We start from the raw sequence: 26,490 nt of genomic DNA on the forward strand, positions 1-26,490 counted from the left end.
AAGTAGTTCATCTTTTTCATCAGCGTTAGCCACAATTGCTTTCAACTTGTCTTAATTTTTTTCCAATTCTAAAATGCTTTTTCAAAAAGTCTGAGGTAGCAAAGTAGCTGCTGGTACTTCAGCTTGATTCTGAAGAAATAAATTTTAAAAGCGAATCTTAAAAGCCAACTCATGAATTTAAAATGAAGGCAAAGTCCAATTCGCCACTCCCACCCATTTCTCACACCAGCTGTCTACCAATTGTGGCTGCAACTTTTCTGACACGACAAAATGGGCTGAATCACTTGCTGAAAAGACTCGGCTTCGCTAGTACTCGTGAAGAACCGCACTTTCAGCCGGATGGGGCAGGGCCAGGCTCAGAACCACCAGCTAAGACCCAATCCCCTCCCTAGGGAAACGTAACTAGGCAACCACCACAAGTCAACAGCGCGCGCTAGCTTCAAAACAGCGGGTTGCAGGGGGTACTGAAATTAACTCCAGAGAACCAGCGTCAGCAGCGAGGGGCAGAACAGAGTCCTAAAACCTAGTAGCATCACAGAAAAGAGGCATCAACTGACGGGTAGTCTGAAGCTGGGGAGTTGTTTCAAAGACCACGAGAAAAGGGGTGGACCTACTCAACGCACTTTGCTGCGGATCACAGTTATTTTCTCAAAACCCCAAAGGCCAGGAAGAAAGGTGGCAGTCCCAGCCAATGAGAGGCGGACACAAGTTGCACCTCCGGCGGCCGTCGGCGCCGTAGGCGGGGTAGAAAGAAAGGAACAAGCGCGCGTGCGCGGAAGGCTCAGGCGGCCGCGCGCAGAGATACAGGCTGAAGAAATGGGGGAAGGGTGGAAGAGGAATATATGCGCACGCGCACCGGAGGCCGCGCGGGCTCTGGGTCTCGAGCCAGGTTCGCAAACACGAGCGCGCGCACCGTTAGCACTGCTCAGCGCCCCGCCCGGCCTTTTCGGCCCGTAGTGCCTCGAAAACCTGAAGGAAGCTGACGAAAAAACGCACAAATAACGGCGCAACGTCTCCTTGGTTCTCCTTTTGCCGCCAACCCGTCACCACCCACAGAAGAGTCAAAAATATAGCCTGTCCTCGGTCTTCACTGGCTCTTGAGTAACTTGAATACAGCGCGAGGCCTACCTGACACGCCGAATCGCGGTTCCGGGGATTTATCTCCGTTGCAACCACACAGCGGCCATTTCCCGACTCAAGAACGCGAGGAAAACCATAGAGGTACCTTCGACGCGCTAGCTCGTCTCCGTCACTTCCGATCTGGGGCGTGGCCTCGGGTGCCGCTAAATATGCGGGCAAGCCCCGCCCACCCTTCCGCTCTGGTCCGGCTTCCTGGCTGCTATTAAGATGTTGCCTGAGGCCTTCTGGGAAGTCGCGTGGCTGGTCTCGCGCGAAGGTGTGGCGGCCCCGCCCTCTGGTCCGTAGCGACGGCCTTGGCCGGAGAGGCGGTAGAGTGGGGGTGGGTATTTTACTAGGCCTGAGTTAGCTTGGCCATAAGGCGCTTTTTGCTGGCGTCTCTGCCTAGTTCCGAGGAGACCCTCTAGACCTCACCGCCGCCCCTACTTTTTACCTCAGTAAGCTTGTCTAGTCTGTTCTTTCTGTGGTGCCAGCTTAGACCAGGCAAAAAACAAAAAGACAATCCCACATTGAGGAAAAGACCAGGAGGCGAAACGCGGCTGTGATTGCAGACACGCTGCTCCCTCAGCCAGCAAGGGCCACTTTTCTTCCTCTTGGACGCCTAACTGGAGATTAGAAAGCGTGGCTTTTGCTTTGCTATTAAGTGCGGCAGACGCACTTAGTTGAAAAATGGCCACTATCTAAATCCCTTCCTGAGTGGCGTCTGATCAAATCGGAGCTCAAGCCACAGCAGCCGGAAGCCTCTTAGGCTGCTCGCGCCAGAGGAGGCAGCCCTCCTGGCGGCGTGGTGACAGCTTTACCACATCGGCAACGTTGGCATAGGCATAAAAAAATAAAGAGCACGAAGCAGTTGAGCTTTCAGCCTGTGACGATGATTTGTGGCAGCCGAGGAACACAGCCCAACGTAGCTTGGTTGGCCAAAATTATAAGTCAGTTTGAAAATAGGCAAGCCACATTTGATTTGAATAGAATTTAAATAACAGCCTTAGCACATTTTCCATTAATACTTCTCCGGACTGCACTTTCTTAGGGCCTAAAACAGCTATTACTTTGATGTTTAGGGATGTTAACTACTTTGATGGATTTCAGACTTGTAATTAGCAACCCGAGTGTCAGTGAATGTATCGAATCTAGTATTGGGCCCTGGTTGTGAATTTACCACTGTGCTTAGGGCATTCTTTCTTCACAGTCCAATTTACCAGCTCAACTAGAAAAACGACAACATTTTCATGGAGTGAATCCTAGGTTTTTATTGTACAGTCTGTCCCTCACCCCATTACCACCTCAGGATGTGGACACAGGAATCTTTGGCCTTTTTGTTGTGCCCTGATGTCCCAAGCATTCGCAGGTATCAGGGGAAACCCCACCCCCGATATTCAACGTTTGTTCTTTTCTATTTCCCTAAGCGTCAGCTGGTCTGAGATATTCTCAGTAAATATTTGTTGAGTGAATGAACTATATTAAAAAAAAATAAATAAAGGCTCAATACACCTCTGCTATTCTGCGTGTATTGGGAGTCGGGGCGCTCAGGGCTGACAGCTTTTATTCATTTATTCAAAATACACCAAATTGCAGGCTAGGGTATTATCTTGAACCACCCTCTGCAGTTCTATTGCACATGTGTTGAAAATGAAGTCATCTATTTGAGGCAATATAACTGATTATGATTTTATTTACATAACATGAGGTAGTAACAAAGGAGATCCTTTGGAACAAAGCCTTTAGTAAATGGAAGTTATCCAGACTTCTCTTGAAATAGATCCATTTGATACGTGATGCTTTCCCAATCTACAAAGTAGGAGGTTCTTGAATTTAGATGTTTTATGCACATTCTTATTTTCAAAACCTGAAATTCCACCATTACAGATTCATTCTTTGTAATAAATGTTTTTTCTATTAAAATACAAACGCTGAAAAGAAAAAAGAGCACATTTAACAAATGGGCATTGGGGAAAAATAGAACATTATCTCAAGAAGAAATGTTGGGGGCCGCACCGGGGGTGGTGGAGAATGAAAGAACACACACAAAGACAAAGACACACAGAGAACATGGCGGCCGCACTCAGAGCCTCCGCCTCACTTTATTTATACTCCATAAACCTCAGGTCAGCAGAAAGAATGCAATGCAAAACAAACTTTCTTTTCCCACATGTAACCTTCTACTCAGTACCTTGTTTCTATATTCTTTCTTATCTACCCGCCTTCTTGGCGCCTACGGGAGTTCATTAAAAGTTCAGTTGGAGATACTGTCCTTGAGCCCTATCTATTCTCAGCATACTGTTTTCAAAGGCCCCTGCAAAGAAATATAGTTGTAAACAAATGACCAAAACTGCTAAGAAGATACAAATAGAATGCTGAGATAAATTAGTAAGCTGATTTTAATTTTTTTTTTTTTTTTTAAGACAGAGTCTCCTTCTGTCACCCAGGCTGGAGTGCAGTGGCGCGATCTCCACTCACTCAACCTCCGCACCCGGGTTCAAGCAAGTCTCCTGCCTCAGCCTCCCAGGTAGCTGGGGTTACAAGCTCCTGCCACCAAGCCCGGCTAATGTTTGTATTTTTAGTAGACACAGTGTTGCACCATGTTGGCTAGGCTGGTCCTAAAGTCCCAGCCTCAAGTGATTCGCCCGCCTCAGCCTCCCAAAGTATGGGGATTACAGGCGTGAATCACCGCACCAGGCAAGGTAATTTTAATTTATGGTCATGGAGAAGTTATTGTTAATATGATTATAAAACTCTTTCTTGAGAGATGTTGCTTTTGTTTTGGTTTGATTTTAAGATAATTGAAAAAGAGAAATGGACCAGATGCTGTGACTCACGCCTGTAATCCCAGCACTTTGGGAAGCCGACACGGGCAGATCACTTGAGGTCTGGAGTTCGAGACCAGCCTAGCCAACATGATGAAACTCTGTCTCTCCTGAAAATACAAAAATTAGCTGGGCTTGGTGGAGGGCACTTGCAGTCCCAGCTGCTTGGGAGGCTGAGGCAGGAGAATTGCTTGAACCCAGCAGGTGGCGGTTGCAGTGAGCAAAGGAGTGCACTCCACTGCACTCCTGCCTAGGCAACGGATCAAGACTGTATCTCAAAAAAAAAAAAAGAAAAGGAAAAAGAGAAATGGAGAAGAATGGATATGTGAAAAGGACAAAGACAAGAAGATAGGAATGAGGATGGAGTTGGAAGTCTAGCACAAAGGCAAGCTCCAAGACCTGACTGGTTTTGTTTGGTTTGTTTTGTTTATCTTTTTAGGTGGAACATCTGAACTATTTCCGTATTTGGGGAAATTGAAGTTGAAGTGGTATTTGGAGGCTCACTCTTCCCACTCCCTGAAAATACTGGCATTGGGAACCCAACAGTAGTAGTGAGAAGCAGGCAGCAGAGGAAACAAGACCAACAGAGATTCCCTAACTAGAGTGCTGATGGAGCCGGAATTTGGCTGTAGCTCCTGCCACATTGCCTCCATTTATGCATATCCCTCTACAGGCTTTGTGCTCATTTCTTTTTTTAATTTTAAGTGATAAAACATGCATTGATTCTTCGGGCTAGCTGGTATCCTTCCAGTAAATTTATTTTCCTGATGAGTTAATCAGAGTTGGTTTCTATTGTTTGCTAAGAACCCTGAACTCCATGCACAGATTTGAGTAGAAGCAAGTCCTGTTTATGAGGTCAGTTTTCCAAATGGTCTGGCATTTTTTTAGATCTGTACCAGTGAAATAAATGGTTCCCCTTGTCTAGACTATTTCATTCCTACTGGTGGATAAATTGACTGGGATATTTTCCCTATTTTTCTATCCCCTTTTACGTACTAAGAATGTAGAGTTATTTATTTAAAATATTTTAATTTTATTTTTTCAATTTTAATTATTTTGGTTTGAAATTACCAAAATTATTTAAGAATTATGTATTTACAGTATTGTTCCTTAATATTCATTTCTCCATTTTGAAAAAAATTGAAATATCAAAATGAGCCAGGTATGGTGGCTCACGCCTGTAATCCCAGCACTTTGGGAGGCTGAGGTAGGAGGATCACTTGAGTCAAGAGTTTGAGACCAACCTAAGCAATATGTGAGACCTTGTGTATTTGAAAAATTTAAATATTTAGGTTTTTTTGTTGTTGTTTTTTGGTTTTGAGTTTTTTCTTTTTGAGGTGAAGCCTCGCTCTGTTGCCCAGGCTGGAGTGCAGTGGTGCAATCTTGGCTCGCTACAGTCTCCGCCTCCCAGGTTCAAGCAGTTCTCTGCCTCAGCCTCCTGAGTAGCTGGGGTCACAGGTGTGCACCACCACACCTGGCTAATTTTTGTATTTTTAGTACAGATGGGGTTTTACCATCTTGGCCAGCCTGGTCTTGAACTCCTGACCTCGTGATCCACCTGCCTCGACTTCCCAAAGTGCTGAGATTACAGGCGTGAGCCCCCACGCCCAGCTGAAAAAATTAAATATTAACCAAGTGTGGTGGTTCCCACTTGTAATCCCAGCTACCCAGGAGGCTGAGTTAGGAGGCTTGCTTGAGCCTGGGAGGCAGAGGCCACAGTAAGCCAAGATTGTGCCACTGCACTCCAACCTGGGCAACAGAGCGAGACTCTTTCTCAAACAAACAGAAAAATATCAAAATGTGACTGTTAACCATTGTTTCTAAGTTCCACCAAGATTAATGCGCATCTTTCTCAGAAAGATGGAAACAACAAATAGAACATTAAATTCTTTCAACGTTTTCATAAGAAATCTTTGCCCAGAAAGTATGCCAGCTTGCTGTTTGATGTAACTACTGAAGAACAAAGAGGGAACCCCCCTAAAATGGGGCAACAGAATTATGATGAGATTCATCCCCAGAAATCATTTCTTCCTTAAAAGAGGTTATAAGAGTTACAGAACACCTCCTTCTTTTAAAGCAGTCATCCAACAAATATCTCTGTTTGCCCCCTGAAAAGTCTGAAAGCTCAGTTCTACCCAGACAATTTATCTCACAGAAGGCTAAAATCACCTAAGCAAAGGGCTGCAACCAATGATGACATTTAAAAGTAGTGAAATACAGAGCATAGAGTATTGGAGGAAGGAGTGAGGTAGGGGAGCCTCTCCAGATGTCTTGGGGTGCTGAAATTTCAGCCTCATTGCTTATTTTAAAAGAACGAAGAATTAAGCCTGGCCTGGAGAGGGAGTCACCGCTGATATTGACAAGCCCTAATGCAGGTTTTCTTAAAGTGTAAAACAAAAGCCAACTCATGAGAATAACCTAGGTTGTTTAAGAGAACTGAGTCTCATTACACATTTATTGAGGCAGAATCTGTGGAGGTAAGGATACACACTAAAGTTTTAGAACCACTGATTTATTGAACACCTGTCATATTCTACATATTACAGACCAAGGGTCTCCAACTCCCACACCAGTCCACACAAAAGGAGGTGAACATCAGTCCAGCGAAGCTTCATCTGTATTTACAGCCACTCCCCATCACTTGCATTACCATCTGAGCTCTGCCTCCTGTCACATTAGTGGTGGCCTTAGACTCATAGGAGCACGAACCGTATTGTGAACTGTGCGTGCAAGGGATCTAGGTTGCAGGCTGCTTGTGAGAATCTAAGGCCTGATGATCTGTCACTGTCTCCCATCATGCCAACATGTGATCATCTAGTTGCAGGAAAACAAGCTCAGGGCTCCCACTGATTCTACATTATGGTGAGTTGTATAATTCTTTCATTATATATTACAATGTAATAATAATAGAAATAAAGTGCACAATAAATGTAATGCACTTATATCATCCTTAAACCATCCTACCGCCCTCAGTCTGTGAAAAAATTGTCTTCCACAAAACCGGTCCCTGGTACCAAAAAGGTTGGAGACCGCCATTATAGCCTGCAAAGCAGTATAAGACATCATTGCTGCTTCTCTGCTGTAACTCAAAATCCAGCAGAGATAGGATGTAACTCTCACATCAGATCTACATGGAAGCAAGTACCAATGGTGAAAAGGGAAAGAACTAGCATTTAAAAAATGAGTGGGATTTCACCTGTCATTTATTAATTTGTTTATTTAGTCAGCAAATTTGCCTGAAGCATATGTCATTTATAGGTACTAAGCCAGGTGCTCAGAATGGAGCAGTGATGAAGCCTAACGCTGACACTGCTCCCAGGTAGACTTCCTCTCTGTGAGGGAGACAGAACACATGTAAGCAGACACAAAGTCTGCTATCAATCAGGAAGTGATAGAAGACTATCAAAGAAGGAGACCTTATTTATTTATTTAACTTTTAAGTTCAGGGGTACAAGTGCAGATTTGTTACGTAGGTAAACTCGCATCCTGGGGGGTTGTTGTAAAGGTTATTTCATCACCAAGGTATTAAGCTGAGTACCCATTAGTTGTTTTTACCCATCCTCTTCTTCCTCCCACCCTCACCTTCCTAAAGGCCCTAGTGTGTGTTTTTCCTCTCAGTGTGTCCATATGTTCTCATCATTTAGCTCCCACTTATAAGTGAGAACATGTGGTGTTTGGTTTACTGTTCCCATGTTAGTTTGCATATGATAACGGCCTCCAGTTCCATCCCTGTCCCTGTAAAGGACATGATCTCATTATTTTTTTATGACTGCATAGTTGTCTATGGTGTATATGTACCACATTTTCTTTATCCAATTCATCATTGATGGACATTTAGGTTGATTCCATATCTTTGCTATTGTGAATAGTGCTGCAGTGAACGTATGTGTGCATGTTATCTTTATAATAGAATGATTTGTATTCATTTGGGTATATACCCAGTAATGGCATTGTTGGGTCAAATATTTCTTTTTTTTTTTTTTCCTTTTTTTTTATTTGAAACGGAGTCTCACTCTGTCGCCCAGGCTGGAGTGCAGTGGCATGATCTCAGCTCACTGCAATCTCCACCTCCCAGGTTCAAGTGATTCTCCTGCCTCAGCTTCCTGAGTAGCTGGGACTATAGGTGCGCACCACCACACCGGGCTAATTTTTGTATTTTTAGTAGAGATGGGGTTTCGCCATATTGGTCTTGAACTCCTGACCTCGTGATTCACCCGCCTTGGTCTCCCAAAGTGCTGGGATTACAGGCGTGAGCCACCGTGCCCTGCCTGGGTCAAATATTTCTTTTTTAGATCTTTGAGGAATTGCCACACTGCCTTCCACAAGGGCTGAACTAATTTACACTCTCACCAACAGTATATTGAATTTCTTTTTCTTCACTACCTCGCAAGCATCTCGTATTTTTTTGACTTTTTAAGAGTAGCCATTCTGACTATATGAGATGGTATCTCATTGTGGTTTTTATTTGCATTTCTCTAATGATCAGTGATGCTTTTTTTTTCTGTTTTTTGTTTTTTTTTTTGAGACAGTCTCCCACTGTCGCCAGGCTGGAGTACGGTGGCACAATCTTGGCTCACTGCAACCTCCACCTCCTGGGTTCAAGCGATTCTCCTGCCTCAGCCCCCCAGGTAGCTGGGACTACAGGCGCACGCCACCAGGCCCGGCTAATTTTTGTATTTTTAGTAGAGACGGGGTTTCCCCGTGTTGGCCAGGATGGTCTTGACCTCTTGATCCTCCTGCCTCGGCCTCCCAAAGTGCTGGGATTACAGGCCTGAGCCACAGCACCCTTCCCAATACCATTATAATAGTTGGAAAGATTGGAGAGAATGATAGGGAAGGGAAGAATGGAATAGATTGGGAAAAGGGAAGGAAATCAGGGGTTCAATTTTGAATATATTAGGCTTGATACATGTGTGAAACTTTTAAGTACAGAGGGAAGGTATGAAGTTAAATGTGTGCATTCATGGTTCAGAGGTGAGTTCTAGCCAAGAGATAAAGCAAAAAGATTATATATTAAATTATTGGATGAGTCTTGGTGCATTGGCTCACGCCTGTAATCCCAACAATTTGGGAAGCCAAGGCAGGAGGATGGCTTGAGCCTAGGAGTTCAAGACCAGCCTGGGCAACAGAGGGAGACCCCGTCTCTATTAAAAGTAAAAAAAATTGGCTGGGTGTGGTAGTGCACACCTATAGTCCCATCTACTTGGAAGGCTGAGGCAGGAGGATTTCTTGAGCCCAGGATTTTGAGACTGCAGTGAGCCATGATTGCACCACTGTACTCCAGCCTGGGTGACAGAGCGAGACCATTTCTAAAAAAAATAAAATAAAATAAGATAAAATAAAATCCTAGGATGAGCAATATAGGCAGACAAGAGAAGACAGCCCAGGACTGAACTCTAAAGAATCTCAACATTTAGGGATTTGTTAAAAGAGGAGGCAGAGCCAGTAAAGGAGACTGAAGTAGGAAGTAAGTGAAATCAAATGGATTGGTTTCACTTACTATCAAATGTATTGGTTTCAATTCCTATGAAGTAGGAAGTAAGTGAAATCAAATGTATTGGTTATCTACTGCTGCGTAATGAATGACCCTGAATTTACCAGCTTAATGTTTACTATCTCACAGCTCCTGTGGGTCGGAAATCTGAGAGTGATTATTTGGGTGGTTCTGGCTTAGGGTACCTTGAAGTTGCACTCCAGCCTGGGTGACATAGGGAGACTGTCTCTAAAAATAAATAAATAAATAAGTCATTTTAAAAATCTCATTTAAGAGTTTATCTATCTACGTAGAAACAGAAGAATCAACCTCAAAATGATACTGATCTGCGTTTGTATTGAGTGGCCACATTATTGGCAATTTTTAGACCATTTTTTTCCTTTGCTGTTCTGTATTTTCCAAAATTTCTACAATAAAAATTACTTTTATAATATTAATGTCAAAAAAACTTTTAAAAATGTAGACCATTGAATTTTATTTGAATTGTGTAAGATAATGAAGACCTAAAAACTGAGAGGTTTTGTTTTTGTTTTTGTTTTTCAGACGGCATCTCACCCTGTTGCCCAGGCTAAAGTGCAGTGGCACGATCTCAGCTTACTGCAACCTCCACCTCCCGGGTTCAAGCGATTCTCCTGCGTCTGCCTCCCAAGTAGCTGGAATTACAGGCATGCACCACCACGCCTAGCTAATTTTTGTATTTTAAGTAGAGTCGAGGTTTTACCATGTTGGCCAGGCTGGTCTGAAATTCCTGACCTCAGGTGATCTGCCCACCTCAGCCTCCCAAAGTGCTGGGATTACAGGCGTGAGCCACCGCGCCCAGCAAGAGTTTGTGTGTGTGTGTATGGTTCTTGCAAATCAAGTGTAAAAGCTCTCATTTAATAAGAAGAATAAGGATGGGTATGGTGGCTCATGCCTGTAATCCCATCACTTTAGGAAGCCGAATTGGGAGGATTACTTACACCCAGAGTTTGAACTGTATGAGCCACTGTATTCCAACCTGGGTGACAGAGAGAGAACCTGCCTCTAAAAAATATATACATACATATATACATAATAAAATATCCATTACTAAATCACAATCTTGATAAGCCTAATTATAAACTGCTGCTAGGAGAATATTTGCTTCCAGAGAGAATCTTTTAGATTTGTTTTTGTGGGATTTTGGGGTTTTTTTTTCCTAGAGTGCTCGAGAGCCCTCTTTTAGCTGCATGAATCTTCTGTCAAGCAATGAAGGGGAGTACTTGGTTCAACAAGAGGAAAACATATATAAAATTGTTTGCTTCCATTTAAAGGGAACCTTTATACTGAATTCCAACCAACTGTGATAGTTAGGCCTAAAAATGGCTTAATCCTTTGCAAGACAGTTATTTTCAAAATTCTATTTGTCATATTAGGGTCTGGCTAGTTAAGTTAAAAGCACCACTGGCTGATTTCTTAAGTTCAATTTTAGAGAGTATAAGAAAAGCACAGACCTGACTTTGTGTTTCTAGTATTTGTGCCATTATTTTTTTAATCTACATTATTAAGCTTAACTTTGTACTGTAATGAGGTTAATTTCTGCCCACACAAGCCCATCCAGTAGCTTTTCCTAAACACATTCGTTCTCCGTTATATATTCCAGGGAGATATTTCTGTCAATGGCATGTGAGATGATCTATTGACCCCATGATGAGATGCTTACTGCTTGAAAACAAACTCATTCACATGCTTAAAAATTGCTCAGGAGCAGGAACTATACAAATATTTATTGTTAATGGCCATTTATAATTTATTTATAGAGATCTAGCTGACAACCATCTGCTGCATAAAACTGAAAACTGGAAGAAAAAAAGAGTAAAAGTCACTGGAAAAATATAATTTAGTCTCCATATGTCTTTGATACATAATTCAATTTATTACTTGCTAGTGGTATGAGATGGTTTGTAATAATAGATACATATATGAAATTTAACACAAAGGGAAATTGAAATTTTACTCAAAAGTGTATGTTGAAGGACAAAGTGAAGACAATAGTAATAATACAGTAATTAGCAAATGTATATTGGCAAAGATAGTATAAACTGGATTGTGATAACGACTCCAAAATACATAATGGCTTACACGCAATAGAAGCTTTTTCTCAAACAGTCCAAGATAATTGAATTAGGTTGGTAAGTATTTTCTCCATGCAGTGATTCAGGGCCCCAAGCCATCTTGTGACTCCACGGGTAGAACTCAGGGGTCTACCAATTCCCAAAGAATCCATGGATAGAATTCAGAGCTGTCACTACAATTTGTTGTTGTTTTTAATTCAATAGTTTTTTAGGTGGTTTTTGGTTACATGGATGAATTCTTCAGTGGTGAATTCTGAGATTTTAGTGCACCCATCACCCAACCAGTGTACACAGTACCCAGTATGTAGTCTTGTATCCCTCATAACCTCTCCCAACCTCCCAGAGATGTCACTATATTTGTATGGAAAAAATTACATCCCTGTTGGAGCCAGGCATGGTATCTCATGCCTGTAATCCCAGCACTTTGGGAGGACGAGGCGGGCACATCAACTGAGGTCAGGAATTCGAGACCAGCCTGGCCAACATGGTGAAACCCCGTCTATACTAAAAATACAAAAAAATTAGCGGGGCATGGTGATAGGCACCTGTAATCCCAGCTACTCGGGAGGCTGAGGCAGGAGAATTATTTGAACCCAGGAGGCAGAGGTTGCAGTGAACCGAGATCGCACCACTGCACTCCAGCCTGGGCAACAAGTACATCCTTGTTAGCTTCAAACTAAAATTTATCATTTCCCCTAATTATGAATGTAGGCAAAACCACAGAAGTATTACCAGTACTTACGACTTTGAAACAAATAAATATCACCGATTTTTAAAAAATCATTACTGTTAGGCCAGGCATGGTGGCTCACGCCTGTAATCCCAGCACTTTGGGAGGCCAAAGCAGGCAGATCACAAGGTGAGGAGTTCGAGACTAGCCTGACCAATATGGTGAAACCCTGTCCCTACTAAAAATACAAAAATTAGCTGGGTGTGGTGGCGCATGCCTATAGTCCCAGCTATTTGGGAGGCTGAGACGGAAGAACTGCTTGAACTCGGGAGGTAGAGGTTGCAGTGAGCTGAGATGGCGCCACTGCACTCCAGCCTAGGCAACAGAGCCACAGCAAGACTCCGTTGCAGGAAAAAAAAAAATTACTGTTTTGCAGATCTTTCAAAGAATCATTTCTACTTGGAATGCTTTCAAAATTATAGCAGTTGTATACCCACCTCTAGATCCTCTACTTTAATATATTTTTTAAAAAGCATGTTATCGTTAGAAACCTTTACGTTAGCTCCCAGTGATCCTGGTTTCCTGGCATTCATACCCTTGTGTAATCCCCTTCCAGGAACAGAATATGGCAGAAATGATGGGATGTTATTTCTGAGATTAAGTGTACTGAATCTAGATTCTGTACCCTCTCTTGGAGCACTTGCTGCAGGGGAAGTGAACTGCCATGTCCTGAGATAACGAGAGTTTGGGGAGAGAGATGCCATAAGTCTGTGGAGAGGTCAATATGACAAAGAACTGAAGCTTGCCAAGAGCCATTTGAGTGAGCTTGGAAGTGGATCTTTCCCCAGGTAATGCCTCCAGATGACTGCCTACTTAGTTGGCATCTTGATTGTAGCCTTGTGAGATACCCTGAACCCCAACCACCCAGCTAAGCTGGTCCCAGATTCCTGACCCCCAGGAATGTGAGAGAATAAATATTTTAAGCTACTAAGGTTTGAGATAATTTCTTATATATCAATAGAGAGCTAGTATATACATATATCGCATCACTAACTTTTTTTTTTTGAGACAGAGTTTAGCTCTCGTTGCCCAGACTGGAGTGCAATGGTGCAGTCAGTCTCGGCTCACTGCAGCCTTTGCCTCCCAGGTTCAAGTGATTCTCCCTGCCTCAGCCTCCTGAGTAGCTGGGATTACAGACACCCGCCACCATGCCCAGCTAATGTTTTTTGTATTTTTAGTAGGGATGGGGTTTCGCCATGTTGGCCAAGCTGGTCCCAAACTTCTGACCTCAGGTGATCACCCACCTCGGCCTCCCAATGTGCTGGGATTACAGGCATGAGCCACTGCACCCAGCCCATATCACTAACTTTGTAAATGTTTTTAGAATTGTATTCAATATAATTTATTTCCTTTTTAATTCCATTATTTTATTTTATGCATTTTAAAACATTATTTTGCCAGGCTTATGCCTCTAATCACAACCATGCAGGAGGCTGAGGCAGGAGGATTACTTGAGACCAGGAGTTTGAGACCAGCCTGAGAAACATAGTGAGACTGTCTCTAAAACAATAAAAATAAAAATTTTAAAAATGATAAATAAAATGTTAGTCTGAGAAGGAATGCAGAGCGTTCTTCAGTGTGCCAAACAATCCATGCATGGTACAAATAAGATTAACCCTTCCTGGCCAGGTGCGGTGGCTCACATACATAATCCAGCACTTTGGGAGGCCAAGGTGGGCAGATCATGAGGTCAGGAGTTTGAGATCAGCCTGGCCAATATGGTGAAACCCCATCTCTACTAAAAATACAAAAGTTAGTTGGGCATGGTGGCATGTGCCTGTAGTCCCAGCTACTTGGGAGGCTGAGGCAGAAGAATCGCTTGAATCCGGGAGGCAGACACCTCAAAAAAAAAAAAAAAAAAAAAAAAAAAAAAAACAAGAAAAGATTAACCCTCCCTGTGGCCTCGTTGTTGCCTTGTACTAGCTGGCGAAAGGAGGACAGAACAGGAAGGAGGCATACCTCTTTTTAATATCCGTGACCTAGGAATAGCAGACTTTTCTAATCACATTTGTTGCAATAAACATGGACACATCTGGATGCAATAGAGACTGGCAAATGGAGTTCCTGGGTAAACTGGCATTTGCTCTATATGGCACAAGGACCTATTTTGATAGTACCAGAGCAAATGCCAAAAATGTTAATAAAGCAATGAAAATAATATCTGCCAGAATAGAATCTTAGGGTTTTTTGAAAAATAAACACAAGGAATCAAATTAAAGAAACAGATGCTGATGACATAAAAAATTTTGTGAACTTTTATTCCAAATGATATTTGTAGACCTGAAGATGTGAAGAACTGGTTTGGATTTAGAATCTAGATCAGAAATCAAATTATTCTTTAGTCTTCCTTAAGAATGAATAAATGTTATAAGATTATGAACATAAAGTCTTAATTTTCCTGAAGTCATGGAACAAAGAATGGGATAGGATCCTTGCTGTTTGTTTATTCAGTAAACATTTGCTGAGGGTCTACTGTGTAACAGGGACTGCAGTAAGAACTGGGGAAAATGAGACTGCCAAAAATATGACAAGACCCCTGCAATGGACTGAATGTGTTGCCCCCAAAATTCCTATGTTGAGACCCTAATCTCAACGTGATGGTATTTGGAGGTAGGACCTCTGGGTAGTAATTAGGACATAAGGGTGGGGCACTCTTAAATATATTCCCTTATAAGAAAAGCCCAGATAACTAGCTAGCTTTTGGTAGAATTATTGAAAATGCCCTGTGATGGTTAATGAGTGTCAACTTCATTGGATTAAAGGATGTAAAGTATTGTTCCTGGGTGTGTCTGTGAGGGTGTTGCCAAGGGATATTAACATTTGAGTCAGTGGACTGGGAGAGGCAGACCCACCCTCAAACTTCGTGGACACCATCTAAGCAGCTGCCAACTGGGCTAGAAAAAGCAGGCAGAAGGTGGAAGGAGATGACTTGCTGAGTCTTTGGGCCTTCATCTTTCTCCTGTGCTGGATGCTTCCTGCCCTCAAACATCATACTACAAGTTCTTCAGCTTTTGGACTCTTGGACTTACACCAGTGGTTTTCCAGGGGCTCTTGGGCTTTCAGCCACAGACTGAAGGCTGTACTGTCAGCTTCCTGCTTTTGAGGTTTTGGGACTCAGACTGGCTTCCTTGTTCCTCAGCTTGTAGATGACCTATTGTGGGACTTCCTCTTGTGATCCTGTGAGTCAATTCTCCTTAATAAAGTCCTCTTCATATATATATGTATACACACACATATATACCATATATATATATGTGTGTGTGTGTGTGTATATATGTGTGTGTGTGTATATATATATCCTATTCGTTCTGTCCCCCTAGAGAACACTGCAGAGAACACTGCATTTATGAAACCACATAAATGGTGGTTTCATAAATTCAGTGTTGTGTGAAAAAATTAGTTATCTTGATGACTAATGACTCCTGGAGAAAAATCAAGACACAGATAAGTTGGGCTGCCAATAGCTCATCAGATGTCTTTGAGACGATGAGGCAAACCTACCCTTTCCTTGAACTTTCTCCCACTTGAGGATACAAGGAGAAGTTGGCAGCCTGCAACCCAGAAGAAGACCCTGACCAGAACTGGACCATGGTGGCACTGGATGTCAACTTTCCAGCCTCCAGAACAGTGAGAAATGTTTCTTTTGTTTGTAAGCCACCCAGCCTATGGCAATTCATTCTATCAACCTGAACTGACAGTCAGCATGTTTCCAGAGATCTTATACTGAGGGGAAGTGGCTCAGCAAAGTAAATCCGTACTGTGATCTCTACTAAGTTCTGTGACATACATAAACAGTGCTAAAAGCCGTGTGCTAACAGCAAAATCATTCACAGTTTTTTAATTTCAACATCATTGGACTAAAACAATAAACTGGAATGTCAGGCTTCAATTGTTAAATAGGGTAGGATTCCTATGGGAATAATTTTTTACGCCTTCCCAGGACCCTGAATCCACAAAGTAAAGCTGTCCCCCAATGTTCACAGAAAGTTTTCAGAAAAGATCTTAGGCCTCTGCTAATGGGGAATGACAAGAAAGACTTGAAAATCCATGATGTGGTTCCATAAATGCAGTGTCATGTGAAAAAACTAGTTATCCTCTGCTCCCTCCAATGTTTACAGGCTGACTCATGACTGATGACTCCTGGGGAAAAATCAAGACACAGGTAAGCTGAGCTGCCAATAGCTCATCAGATGTCTTTGGGAAGATGAGACAAACTTACCCTTTCCTCAGGCTGAGGCATCCCCACGCTTAGGCATGTGGCTTGAAGAGCAGGTGAGCAGAGTGCAGGCTGGAGCTCGGCCCTCTTTGAGCCTTTGGCTATACATTCTGGCACAGCAGTGGCCCTGCCAGAAGCTCCCTGGCAAAGAAACACCTCTCCCCACTGCACCCTTCCTTCCGAGCACCTATTACTTTGTTATTCATCTCTTAGCAACTTGGGATTCCTGGGACTATGTCATTCTTCCTGCTTAGTTGACAGTGTTATACAAGATTATATTCTTTTTCATAATGTTGAGTATTCATTCTTCAGTCAACAAATATTTATTGAAGAATAAATGAGGTATTTGAAGAAATGAAGTATTATACACTTATGATAGATAAATAATAGAAAATTATCTCATTGAAACCCAGGGTCACATCAAGTAACTGGTATAATCTGTATTTCATTGAAACATCACTCTTTGTCATTGCATATTTCAGGAATAAGCAATATGCTTAAGGGAATAAGCAAATGAGTAACCCAGTTCTATTTAAGGAAATATTTGATTTTCAAGAGGTGGTCTTCGAAAAGTTCTGACTGCCTCTCAGGAAAGATAGTAATGCTGGCATTCTGCCCAGGTGATTATATTTTGCCTCTGTGATATATGTATATGTATGTGTATATATATGATAATGTATATCCTCCCTTCACTAAACGGTTTTTAACAGTGGTACTCAAGCCTGTTGTTTTAACGTACTGATGAGTTGTACAGCATTTTCAATGTGACTTACTACCATGTGGGCTGAACTGAGATAGTCCTTCTTCCTTCTTCCAGGAGAGGAAGGGTATTCCCATTCATCCCAGTAATTCTAACAGAGGAAATAGTCCTTGGACCTGCAGCAACAGCGTCATCTGGGGATTTGTTAGCAATGCAAGTTCTCAGACTCCACCATAGAACTACTGAATCAGACATTCTGGGATGAGGCCCAGCATTCCATGGTCTAACAAACCCTCCAGGTGACTGTAATGTACATTTAAGTTTAAGAACCACTGCAGTAGACCCATTTCCTGGTTGATTAAATGGCCCTTATATTGTAAATAAGCAGAATAGTCAAATATTCCTTCACACAATAGGCTAGGGCTGTCATTTGACAGGATCATAGTCATTTTAACAGGAGGAATATGATGAATCTGAAAAGTGGAAACACTATTTGCAATGGCAGTTGTGTGTCCTTATGCAACATGCGGCGGGGAGGCCTTGAGGATTCCACTGATGGAAAGAATTGAGCTGAAATCTGAGCACCTACCATCCTCTTCCTCCTCTCGCCTCCCAACATCTGCATGGAACCACAGCCCTACCCTCTTTCCTTTGGAGCCGGTGAAGCATGGAAAGGGGAAAGTCATTCCCAGCATCCACCAAGGTTTAGAGGTAGTGCCATAAGCAAGTATCTACACCACCAAGTTCTCCAGTAAGGAGGGGCAGAGGCAGCGTGTGGGCCACACACACTGAGTTTGAAAAGTAGCAAAGTTTGAAAAGGAGTTAAGGGGTTATGGGCAAGAGATTAGGTGGCCAGTGGGAGGAGATTGAGAATAAAGCAAACCAGAGATCCTCAAAGACATGAGGCATGTGACTTGAAGAGCAGGTGAGAAGTTGTTGCCTGCCCATACAGTTAAAAGTCGCAAATCCCAGTTCATTCTAATAGAGGCAGCTTTAGGAATGATTTTACAGTAAAAATCAACTGCTTAGAATGTCATTATAGTTTGTTCTGGGAAGACAGGTGAAGTGGCACTCCATCCTGGAAAGACAGCTCCACTTTCTGATCAGGCAGGACTTTCTCACTCCCTCTCACACTTCAAGTTGAAAATTCAACAGCCAGCTAAACCAAACGGCCCGCACACAGTTGCATCTGACTGACCATTGTCAACAGTAATGTCTCTTTGTTCTCTGTGAAGTAAGTGGAATAAATGGAGCACTGCCTTAATGCCCTTGCCAACTGAGTACTCAATAGTTCTGTTGTTTAAGGGCTCAACCCCTCCCACTACCCAGAAAGTAATGTGCTCTGAAATCTAGTGACAACCCAAGGTAGACTGGGCACTCTGGAAAGGAGGCATGGCCTGGTTGTTACAATGCTTGTGATATAAGATATTTTTAGGACTAGAATGAAGTGAAGGATATTGAAAATTCCAAAAAAGGCCCAGGCACAGTGACTTATACCTGTAATCCCAGCACTTTGAGAGGCCGGGAGTTCCAGACCAGCCTGGCCAACATGGTGAAACCCTGTCTCTACTAAAAATACAAAAATTAGCCGGGTATGGTGGTGCATGCCTGTAATTCCAGCTACTTGGGAGGCTGAAGCAGGAGAATTGCTTGAACCTGGGAGGCAGAGGTTGTAGTAAGCCAAGACCATGCCACTATACTCCATCCTGGGCAACAGAGCAAGACTCCATCTCAAAAAGGAAAAAAATTAAAATTAGCAGTGCATGGTGGTGCGTGTCTATAATCCTAGCTACCCAGGAGGCTAAGGCAGGAGAATTGCTTGAACCCAGGAGGCAGAGGCTGCAGTGAGCCGAGATTGCGCCACTGCACTCCTGCCTGGGAGACAGAGCGAGAATCCGTCTCAAAAAAAGAGAAAACTCCAAAAAAAGTAATATTCACACGTAAGGTTTAGTCTAGGCTAAATGTTGCCTTAAACCAGGGGTGGGCAAACTATAGCCCATGAGCCAAATTTAGCCTGCAGCCTGTTTTTGTAAATAAAGTTTTATTGGAGCACAGCCAGGCTCATTCATTTGGGTACAATACATGTCTACTTTTGTCATACAACAGCAGAATTGAATAATTGTAATAGAGAACAGATGGCCTGCAAAAGCCTGAAATATTTGCTGTCTGGCCTTTTGCAGAAAGAATATGCTGGACCTGCCTTACACTCAACTGTAACCTTTGGGCTTGGAAGTCACCACAGGCGCTCCATTTTTAGGGCTGTTTGATCAATGCAAGGGCTTAGTTATGTGAACTACTGTTACCCACCAGTAAATGCCCCAATTTTTATCAGAATAAAGTAGAATATCTACCTCTTCTTGTCTATTTTGCTTTTTCTTTAGTTCAAAACCACATTTATCATTCACTTTCCCAAAATGATGAGAAATTTTGCTTATCCCAGTTATATTTAAAGAAATATTTGATTTTTAAGATGCCTCTTTGCCTTTTTTCAACAATGACCCCGCCTTCTCCTTGGCACCTTCAGTTGACAGTTTCTCACTACTTCATACTAGGTGCTCATTTGTCGCCCATCTCCGAGTGACTTTACCATTTTCCTTATCCTCAGCCACTGACAGCCAACGTATTTTTAAAATGCAGTGGCCTGGCCAGGCGCGTTGGCTCACACCTGTAATCCCAGCACTTTGGGAGGCCGAGGCGGGCGGATCACGAGGTCAGGACATAGAGATCATCCTGGCTAACACTGTGAAACCCCGTCTCTACTAAAAAAAATACGAAAAAATTAGCTAGGCGTGGTGGCGGGCGCCTGTAGCCGGGAGTCTGAGGCAGGAGAATGGCGTGAACCTGGGGGTCGGAGCTTGCAGTGAGCTGAGGTCGTGCCACTGCACTCCAGCCTGGGTGACAGAGCGAGACTCGGTCTCAAAAAAAAAAAAAACAGTGGCCTGTGGCACTAACGAGCAACAGTAAAGACCTGCAAGTCCCCTCTGCCCTCAGTCCCTGCTTTGAAATCAAGTGTGGTAAGTCAGCCCACTTCTTACAGTTCAGGCACACAGATGCAGGACTTCGTACACAGGTACCCTTACAAACACACATTGACCCATAGTCTGCAGTTTTTTCTTTACTTCTTTGGGACTAAACTTTTCATTCAAAATGAAGTCTGTTTTATTATTCCATATATCTTAGGGCTTGAATTCTTCCTAGGTGGAAAATGCTGGGAGCTCCAAAAACTTGGCATATTCTGAAAAGAGTGTATTGCAGCCATTTGTTTTCTGCTATTATGGTGGACACGTGGGCCGGCAGCATAAGTAGGCAGGCTTCACATTAGTTTTTGATGTTAAAACTATGTAGGTAGATATTCAAAATACCTGATAAATAATTTTTTAAGAGTGCGTACCAGCTGGGCACGGTGGCTCATGCCTGTAATCCCAGTGCTTTGGGAGGCTGAGGTGGGAGAATCACTGAGGCCAGGCGTTCAAGGCAATCCTGGGCAACATAGCAAGACCCCATCTCTACAAAACGTTTTAAAAATTAGGTGGCACACACCTGTAGTCCTAGCTACTTGGGAGGCTGAGGTGGGAGAATTGCTTAAGCCCAAGAGTTGAAGGTTACTGTGAGCTATGATTGTACCACCGCACTCTAGCCTGGGCAACAGAGCAAGACCCTGTCTCTTAAAAGGACAGAGAGAGAGAGTATACTTTTTAAGACTGACCATTTTTATAGGCAATATGGAAAAATGTTGATGTAGAAGATTCCAGATCATTGCCTTCCTAGAGAATTTCAAATCTAGAACTGTTTCTATACTTTTTTGCAGTAAGCCCACAGCTCTCCACTGAACATGTAGAATACTTTAAATGTTGCTAAAATTTAATATAATAGAGGTTCTGCAGAGGCCACTTTTGCCCCTAGTGAAATTCTTGCTAAAACAGACATTATGAAATGGCAGATTATCTTTTCTACATCAAAATCTATGGTGAAGTGGGATATAGCTTCTCACCACTCCAGGCAAGGCACAGGACCAAAATGGCAGAGTACCAGGTAAGTTGGACATTCCTGACCATAAATAAAAAGGAAGATGAAAAGGAGGTGGAAGAGGAGGAGGAGAAGAAGGAGGAAAAGAAACAGAAGTGACATGTTTAAGGACTGTTGTTATATCTTTCTTTTTTTTGGATCTCCTGGTCTCAAGCAATCCTCCTACCTCAGCACCCCCACCGAGTAGCTGGGACTACAGGCATGCACCATGATGCCTGGCTAATTTTTGTATTTTTTGTAGAGATGGAATTTCACCATGTTGCCCAAGCTGGTCTTGAACTCCTGGGCTCAAGCAATCTGCCCACCTTGCCAACCCAAAGTGTTGGAATTACAGACGTGAGCCACCACTCCCAGCCTGTTGTTATATCTTTCCTTTAATGAATTGTCTCTTTATATTTTTTGTTTGTGTCTTTTTCTCTCACTTTTAGAAAAGTTTTTAATATATTAGGCATATTGGACCTTTATGACATATATTGCAAATATTTCCTCCCAGTTTATCAGCCCGACTTTGCTTATGCAATTTTTGCCATGCAAATGGCTTCTTTTGTTATTTTTTATTTTTTGTAGAGACGAGGTTTCACCATACTGCCCAGGCTGGTCTTGAACTCCTAGGCTCAAGTGATCTGCCCACCTTAGCCTCCCAAAGTGTTGGGATTACAGGTGTGAGCCACTGCACCCAACCCTTTCCTTTTTTCTTCTCTTTCTCTCTCCCTCCTTCCCTCCCTTCCTCTCTCTTTCTTTCTTTTCATTCTTTCTCTCTCTCTTTCTCGTCTTTCTTTCTCTATTTCTTCCTTCTTTCTTGCTTGCTTTTCTTCTTTCTTTTCTTTCTTCCTTCTTTCTTTTTTTCTTTTTCTTTTTTCTTTTCTTTCTGTCTTTCTTCTTTCTAAAAGGTTCTCACTCTGTCACCCATGCTGGAGTACAGGGTAGCCGAAGTGATCCTCCTGCCTCAGCTTTCCAAAGTGCTGGGATCACAGGCCTGAGTCATGGCACCTGGCCAGTTTTTATTTTTATGCAATCAAATTTGTCTGTTTTTCTTTCACTGCATCTGGACTTTCAGTCACAATGAGAAAGTCTTTCCCAACACCAAAGATAAAGATGACACCCATGAAATGAAAAATCTTCCCATTTTTTACATTTAGATCTCTGATCCATTTGGACTTTGTTCTTATACATGTGAAATGTAAATCTAATTTTATCTTTTTCCAAATGGTTAACCGGTTGTTTGTTTGTTTGTTTGTTTGTTTGTTTTGAGACAGAGTTTTGCTCTTGTTGCCCAGGCTGGAGTGCAGTGGTGCAATCTCAGCTCTCTGCAACCTCCGCCTCCTGGATTCAAGAGAGGTTCTCCTGCCTCAGCCTCCTGAGTAGCTGGGGTTACAGGCGTGTACCACCACACCCAGCTAATTTTTTGTATTTTTAATAGAGACACGGGTTTCTCCATGTTGGCCAGGCTGGTCTCAAACTCCCCACCTCAGGTGATCCACCCACCTCGGCCTCCCAAAGTGCTGGGATTACAGGTGTGAGCCGTTGCACCCGGCCTAACCTGTTGTTTTAACATCATTTATTAAAATTCTTTCTTGGTCCCAGTGACTTGAAATGGTACCTTTATCATTTACAGTACTAAAGTTTCACATGAGCTTGGGACTTTTTCTAGATTATCTATTTTACTCCACTGGTGTCCCTGCATATTCACGTGCCTGTACCATATAGGTTTAATTATAAAGGTTTTATCGTGTGTTTTCAGTCTGGGAGAGCTAGTGGGCTCATCCCTTCTCATAGATTTTCTTTTTTAGTTTTCTCTGTTTTTGTTTTGGTTTTTAGGGGTTTTTTTTGTTTGTTTTTTTGAGATGGAGTCTTGCTTTGTCGCCCAGGCTGGAGTGCAGTGACACGATCGTGGCTCACTGCAACCTCCGCTTCCCTGGTTCAAGCAGTTCCCCTGCCTCAGCCTCCCGAGTAGCTGGGATTACAGGTGCACACCACCATGCCCGGCTAATTTTTTTGTATTTTTAGTAGAGATGGGGTTTCACCATGTTGGCCAGACGGGTATCAAACTCCTGACCTGAGGCAATCTGCCTGCCTCAGCCTCCCAAAATGCTGGGATTACAGGCATGAGCCACAGCGCCCGGCTAGTGTTCTCTGTTATTACATGTTTATTTTTTCATATGAAGTTAAGTATCAACTTGTCTAGCTTCATGAAAGAAAGTTAGAATTTGAAGCGGGGGTGGAGACTAAGTTAAATTTACAAATTAATTTAGGGAAAACTGACATCTTTATGATGGTAAGCCATCCTATCAAAATATGAGATGTCCTTTCTTTTGTCAAAGTTAATTTTGTCTCTTTTAGCAGAGTTTTAAAGTTTTCCTCATATAGATTTGCACATTTCTTATTAAATGTATCCCTAACATTTTATCTTGTTTGTTGCTATTATAATGAGGATTTTCTCCGTCATTCTGTCTCTAGATGGTTACTTCCTGTGCATGTGAAAGTTACTGATCTCTACATACTGTTGTTATATTCTACTATTCTGTTCAATTGTTTGAATTAATTTTATCATTTTCTAGGGTTTTCCAGGCACACCATCGTATCATCCAAAAGCAGCTAATACATTTTTCGTGGAAATTGTCAAGTTGATTTGAACACTTATATGAAAATGCAGTGAATCTAGAAGAGCCAAAACAAAAAGAAAAACATACTGCTGCCACCTGATTTCAGATTTCACTGTACACCTGATTTCGGATTTCACTGTACACCTGATTTCGGATTTCACTGTACACCTGATTTCGGATTTCACTATACACCACAGTAGTTCTGACGATGTGCTGTTGGTGTGAGGACAGACAGATCAATGAACAGAATAAACAGCCTGGAGATGACACAGTCACCAAGACAATTAAATGGGGAAAAGAAAGTCTTTTTGAATAAATAGTGCTGAACAACTGGTTACACACATGGAAAGGAAAAAACCTTGATTGATTACTGCTACTTCCTGATCTTTACTGCTCTTTTGTGGTCTTAATTGTATCATCTGTGAAATAATTATGCTGTAGGTCCACAGTTCCTTACCTGTAGATCCAAAACAGAAAATTCTCTAAAAACTACAAGTTTCTTTCTAAGGCTTTTTGTGCCAAAACCCAACCGTACCTAGATTCATTTGGTCACAGACCTGATCTGAAATGATTTGAGGCTACTTGTAGTCTCTATGTAATTTAGTGTAGTCACACATTTCACTGAAAATATACACATTTACTTGATTTCAAGTTGTTACCTAGACCCTGCTGATTGAGTTCCATACTATATAGTATATGCAATATATTACCTAACTAAAATCCAAAAAGTTCTAAATTCATACATATATAAGAATTAAACAATCCATGTAAAGCACTTAATATAGTGTCTGGCACAGAGTAACCCCTCAATATAATATAGGTGGTAATACTGGCCCGGCCCAGTGGCTCACACCTGTAATCCCAGCACTTTGGGAGGCTGAGGTGGGCATTCGAGACCAGCCTGGCCAACATGGTGAAACCCTGTCTCTACTAAAAATACAAAAATTAGCCAGACATAGTGGCGGTTACCTGTAATCCCAGCTATTTGGGAGGCTGAGGCATGAAAATCGCTTGAACCCAGGAGGCGGAGGTTGCAGTGAGCCGAGATTGCACCACTGTACTCCAGCCTGGGCAACAGAGTGAGACCCTGTCTCAAAATAATAATAATAATAATAATAATAATAATAATAATATAGGGATAATACTACCACTATAACTAGTACTATTACCTCCACAACCACTATTATCATTACTATTATTATAAATTGTAAGAGTAGCCAATAAAGTGACTAAACACAAATTAAAAGGAATTAATAACAACAATAGAGGTTTAAAGGACTTGTGCAGTATCTGTAGGTGAGTCAAGCCTCCCTAGAGTCTACAGGGAAGTGGCATTGGTGATTCAACAGAGATACCCAGGAGGAGATGGTGAAACAAAGCTGACTGCCTGTCAGGAAACTTGCCTCCTGCCCTTGCTCTTGGGTGGGGATTCTCCTTGCATTGCTAAATTTAGAGAACCTGAAGGGATTCGAAGACGCGGCATGCTTCCTGATAGACCACAGTCAGGAAAAGATTGTTACCATCCAAAAGGCATTTACTTTTCAGGGAAAGAGAGAAAGAAAGAGAGGAGAAGATAAATAAATACGTGGAGAAAAAATAGGGAAGGGAAAGAGAAGAACCCAAGAGAACAGCCCTTTTCCTCCTCCTTTCTCTTGGGCCACTGCCCAAGAAAAAGAGTCATCACCTGCAGTGACTCCGACTGCTGGTGCAGGTGTCCTCAGGAGTAAATCAGTTGACTACACAAACTCTGAAGTAGGGGGGTAGCTGAGGACAACAGGTGGAGAATGACTGGAATAGTCACCTCCCCACACTTCGGGCCAAACCCCCACGACTGACAGATGGCACTTAGAGAAGGGGCTCTTCCTCCTTTACTCTCTAGAAGAGCATATCACATACAGTGGGACAAGAATCAAATTGATAACAATATTGTCAACATGAACACTGGAGGTAACATATATGTAATATACAAATACATATTTATTGTTGTCCTATGAAAGGGAACACATCCCAACCCTTTTTTAAGATTAGCATGACTTTGTTACCAAACCAGGAAAAGACATTATCAGAGTAGTAAGCTATAGGCTCATTTTACTCATAAATATAGATTCAAGAATCCTTAAAAAAAAAAAAAAAAAAAAAGCAAATTAAATTCAACAACACACAGGGAAGGTAATACCCTTGCCCAGTTGGGTTTATCTCAGGCATCTATATGTTAGTTTAATATCAGAAAAACTATGGATATAATTCACCATAATAGCAGATTAAGAAAAGAGAAGATTTGTGGTGATCTCAAGGTTTATGCTGATAAAATCCAACATAAATTCATAATACAAACTTTTACTAAATCAAAAATATAGCCAGTTTCCTTAACCTCATAAAAATGTCTATAAAAAGCCTTTAAGCAAACATCATTCTGTATGAGAAAACATCAGAAATATTTTCTTTAAAGCAAGAATGAAACAAGATGTTCACTCTTACCACTCCTCAATTGCAATAAAAAATTAGAATCATAAAGATAAACCATTTTTATTTATAGATGGCATTATTATTTACACAGAACAAATAAAATAATGTATAGGCCATGTATGGTGGCTCACTCCTGTAATCCTAATACTTTGAGAGTATCACTTGAGACCTGGAGGTGGATCCAAGCAGATCAAGGAGGATCACTTGAGTCCTGGAGTTTG

At 42.2% G+C, this 26,490-nt stretch overlaps 1 protein-coding gene and 1 long non-coding RNA gene across 19 annotated transcripts in view; one reads left to right on the forward strand and one right to left on the reverse strand.

Annotated features, from left to right (window-relative positions):
* Positions 1–1,235, reverse strand: part of BCLAF1 (BCL2 associated transcription factor 1) — a 31,373-nt gene extending 30,138 nt beyond the window's left edge. For all 10 annotated transcript variants that reach the window (XR_012095051.1, XR_005241264.2, XM_038000844.2 and 7 more), the window contains exon 1: positions 1,129–1,235. The gene's annotated coding sequence lies outside the window, so the exon portion shown is untranslated. The remainder of the gene's footprint in view (positions 1–1,128) is intronic.
* LOC103240319 (uncharacterized) lies at positions 1,114–25,947 on the forward strand. Of its 9 annotated transcripts, XR_012095060.1 has the most exons (7): positions 1,114–1,221; positions 4,381–6,803; positions 9,979–15,885; positions 16,377–16,420; positions 16,957–17,094; positions 17,292–17,473; positions 23,759–25,947. It is a non-coding gene; the product is annotated as an uncharacterized lncRNA (long non-coding RNA). The 9 variants fall into 9 exon arrangements; XR_012095058.1 differs by having other exon boundaries at positions 9,979–16,420; XR_012095057.1 differs by lacking the exon at positions 16,957–17,094.
* Positions 25,948–26,490: the final 543 nt, after the last annotated feature.

Source organism: Chlorocebus sabaeus, chromosome 13 (genome assembly GCF_047675955.1).
Source record: "Chlorocebus sabaeus isolate Y175 chromosome 13, mChlSab1.0.hap1, whole genome shotgun sequence".
NCBI classification, from domain to species: Eukaryota; Metazoa; Chordata; class Mammalia; order Primates; family Cercopithecidae; genus Chlorocebus; species Chlorocebus sabaeus.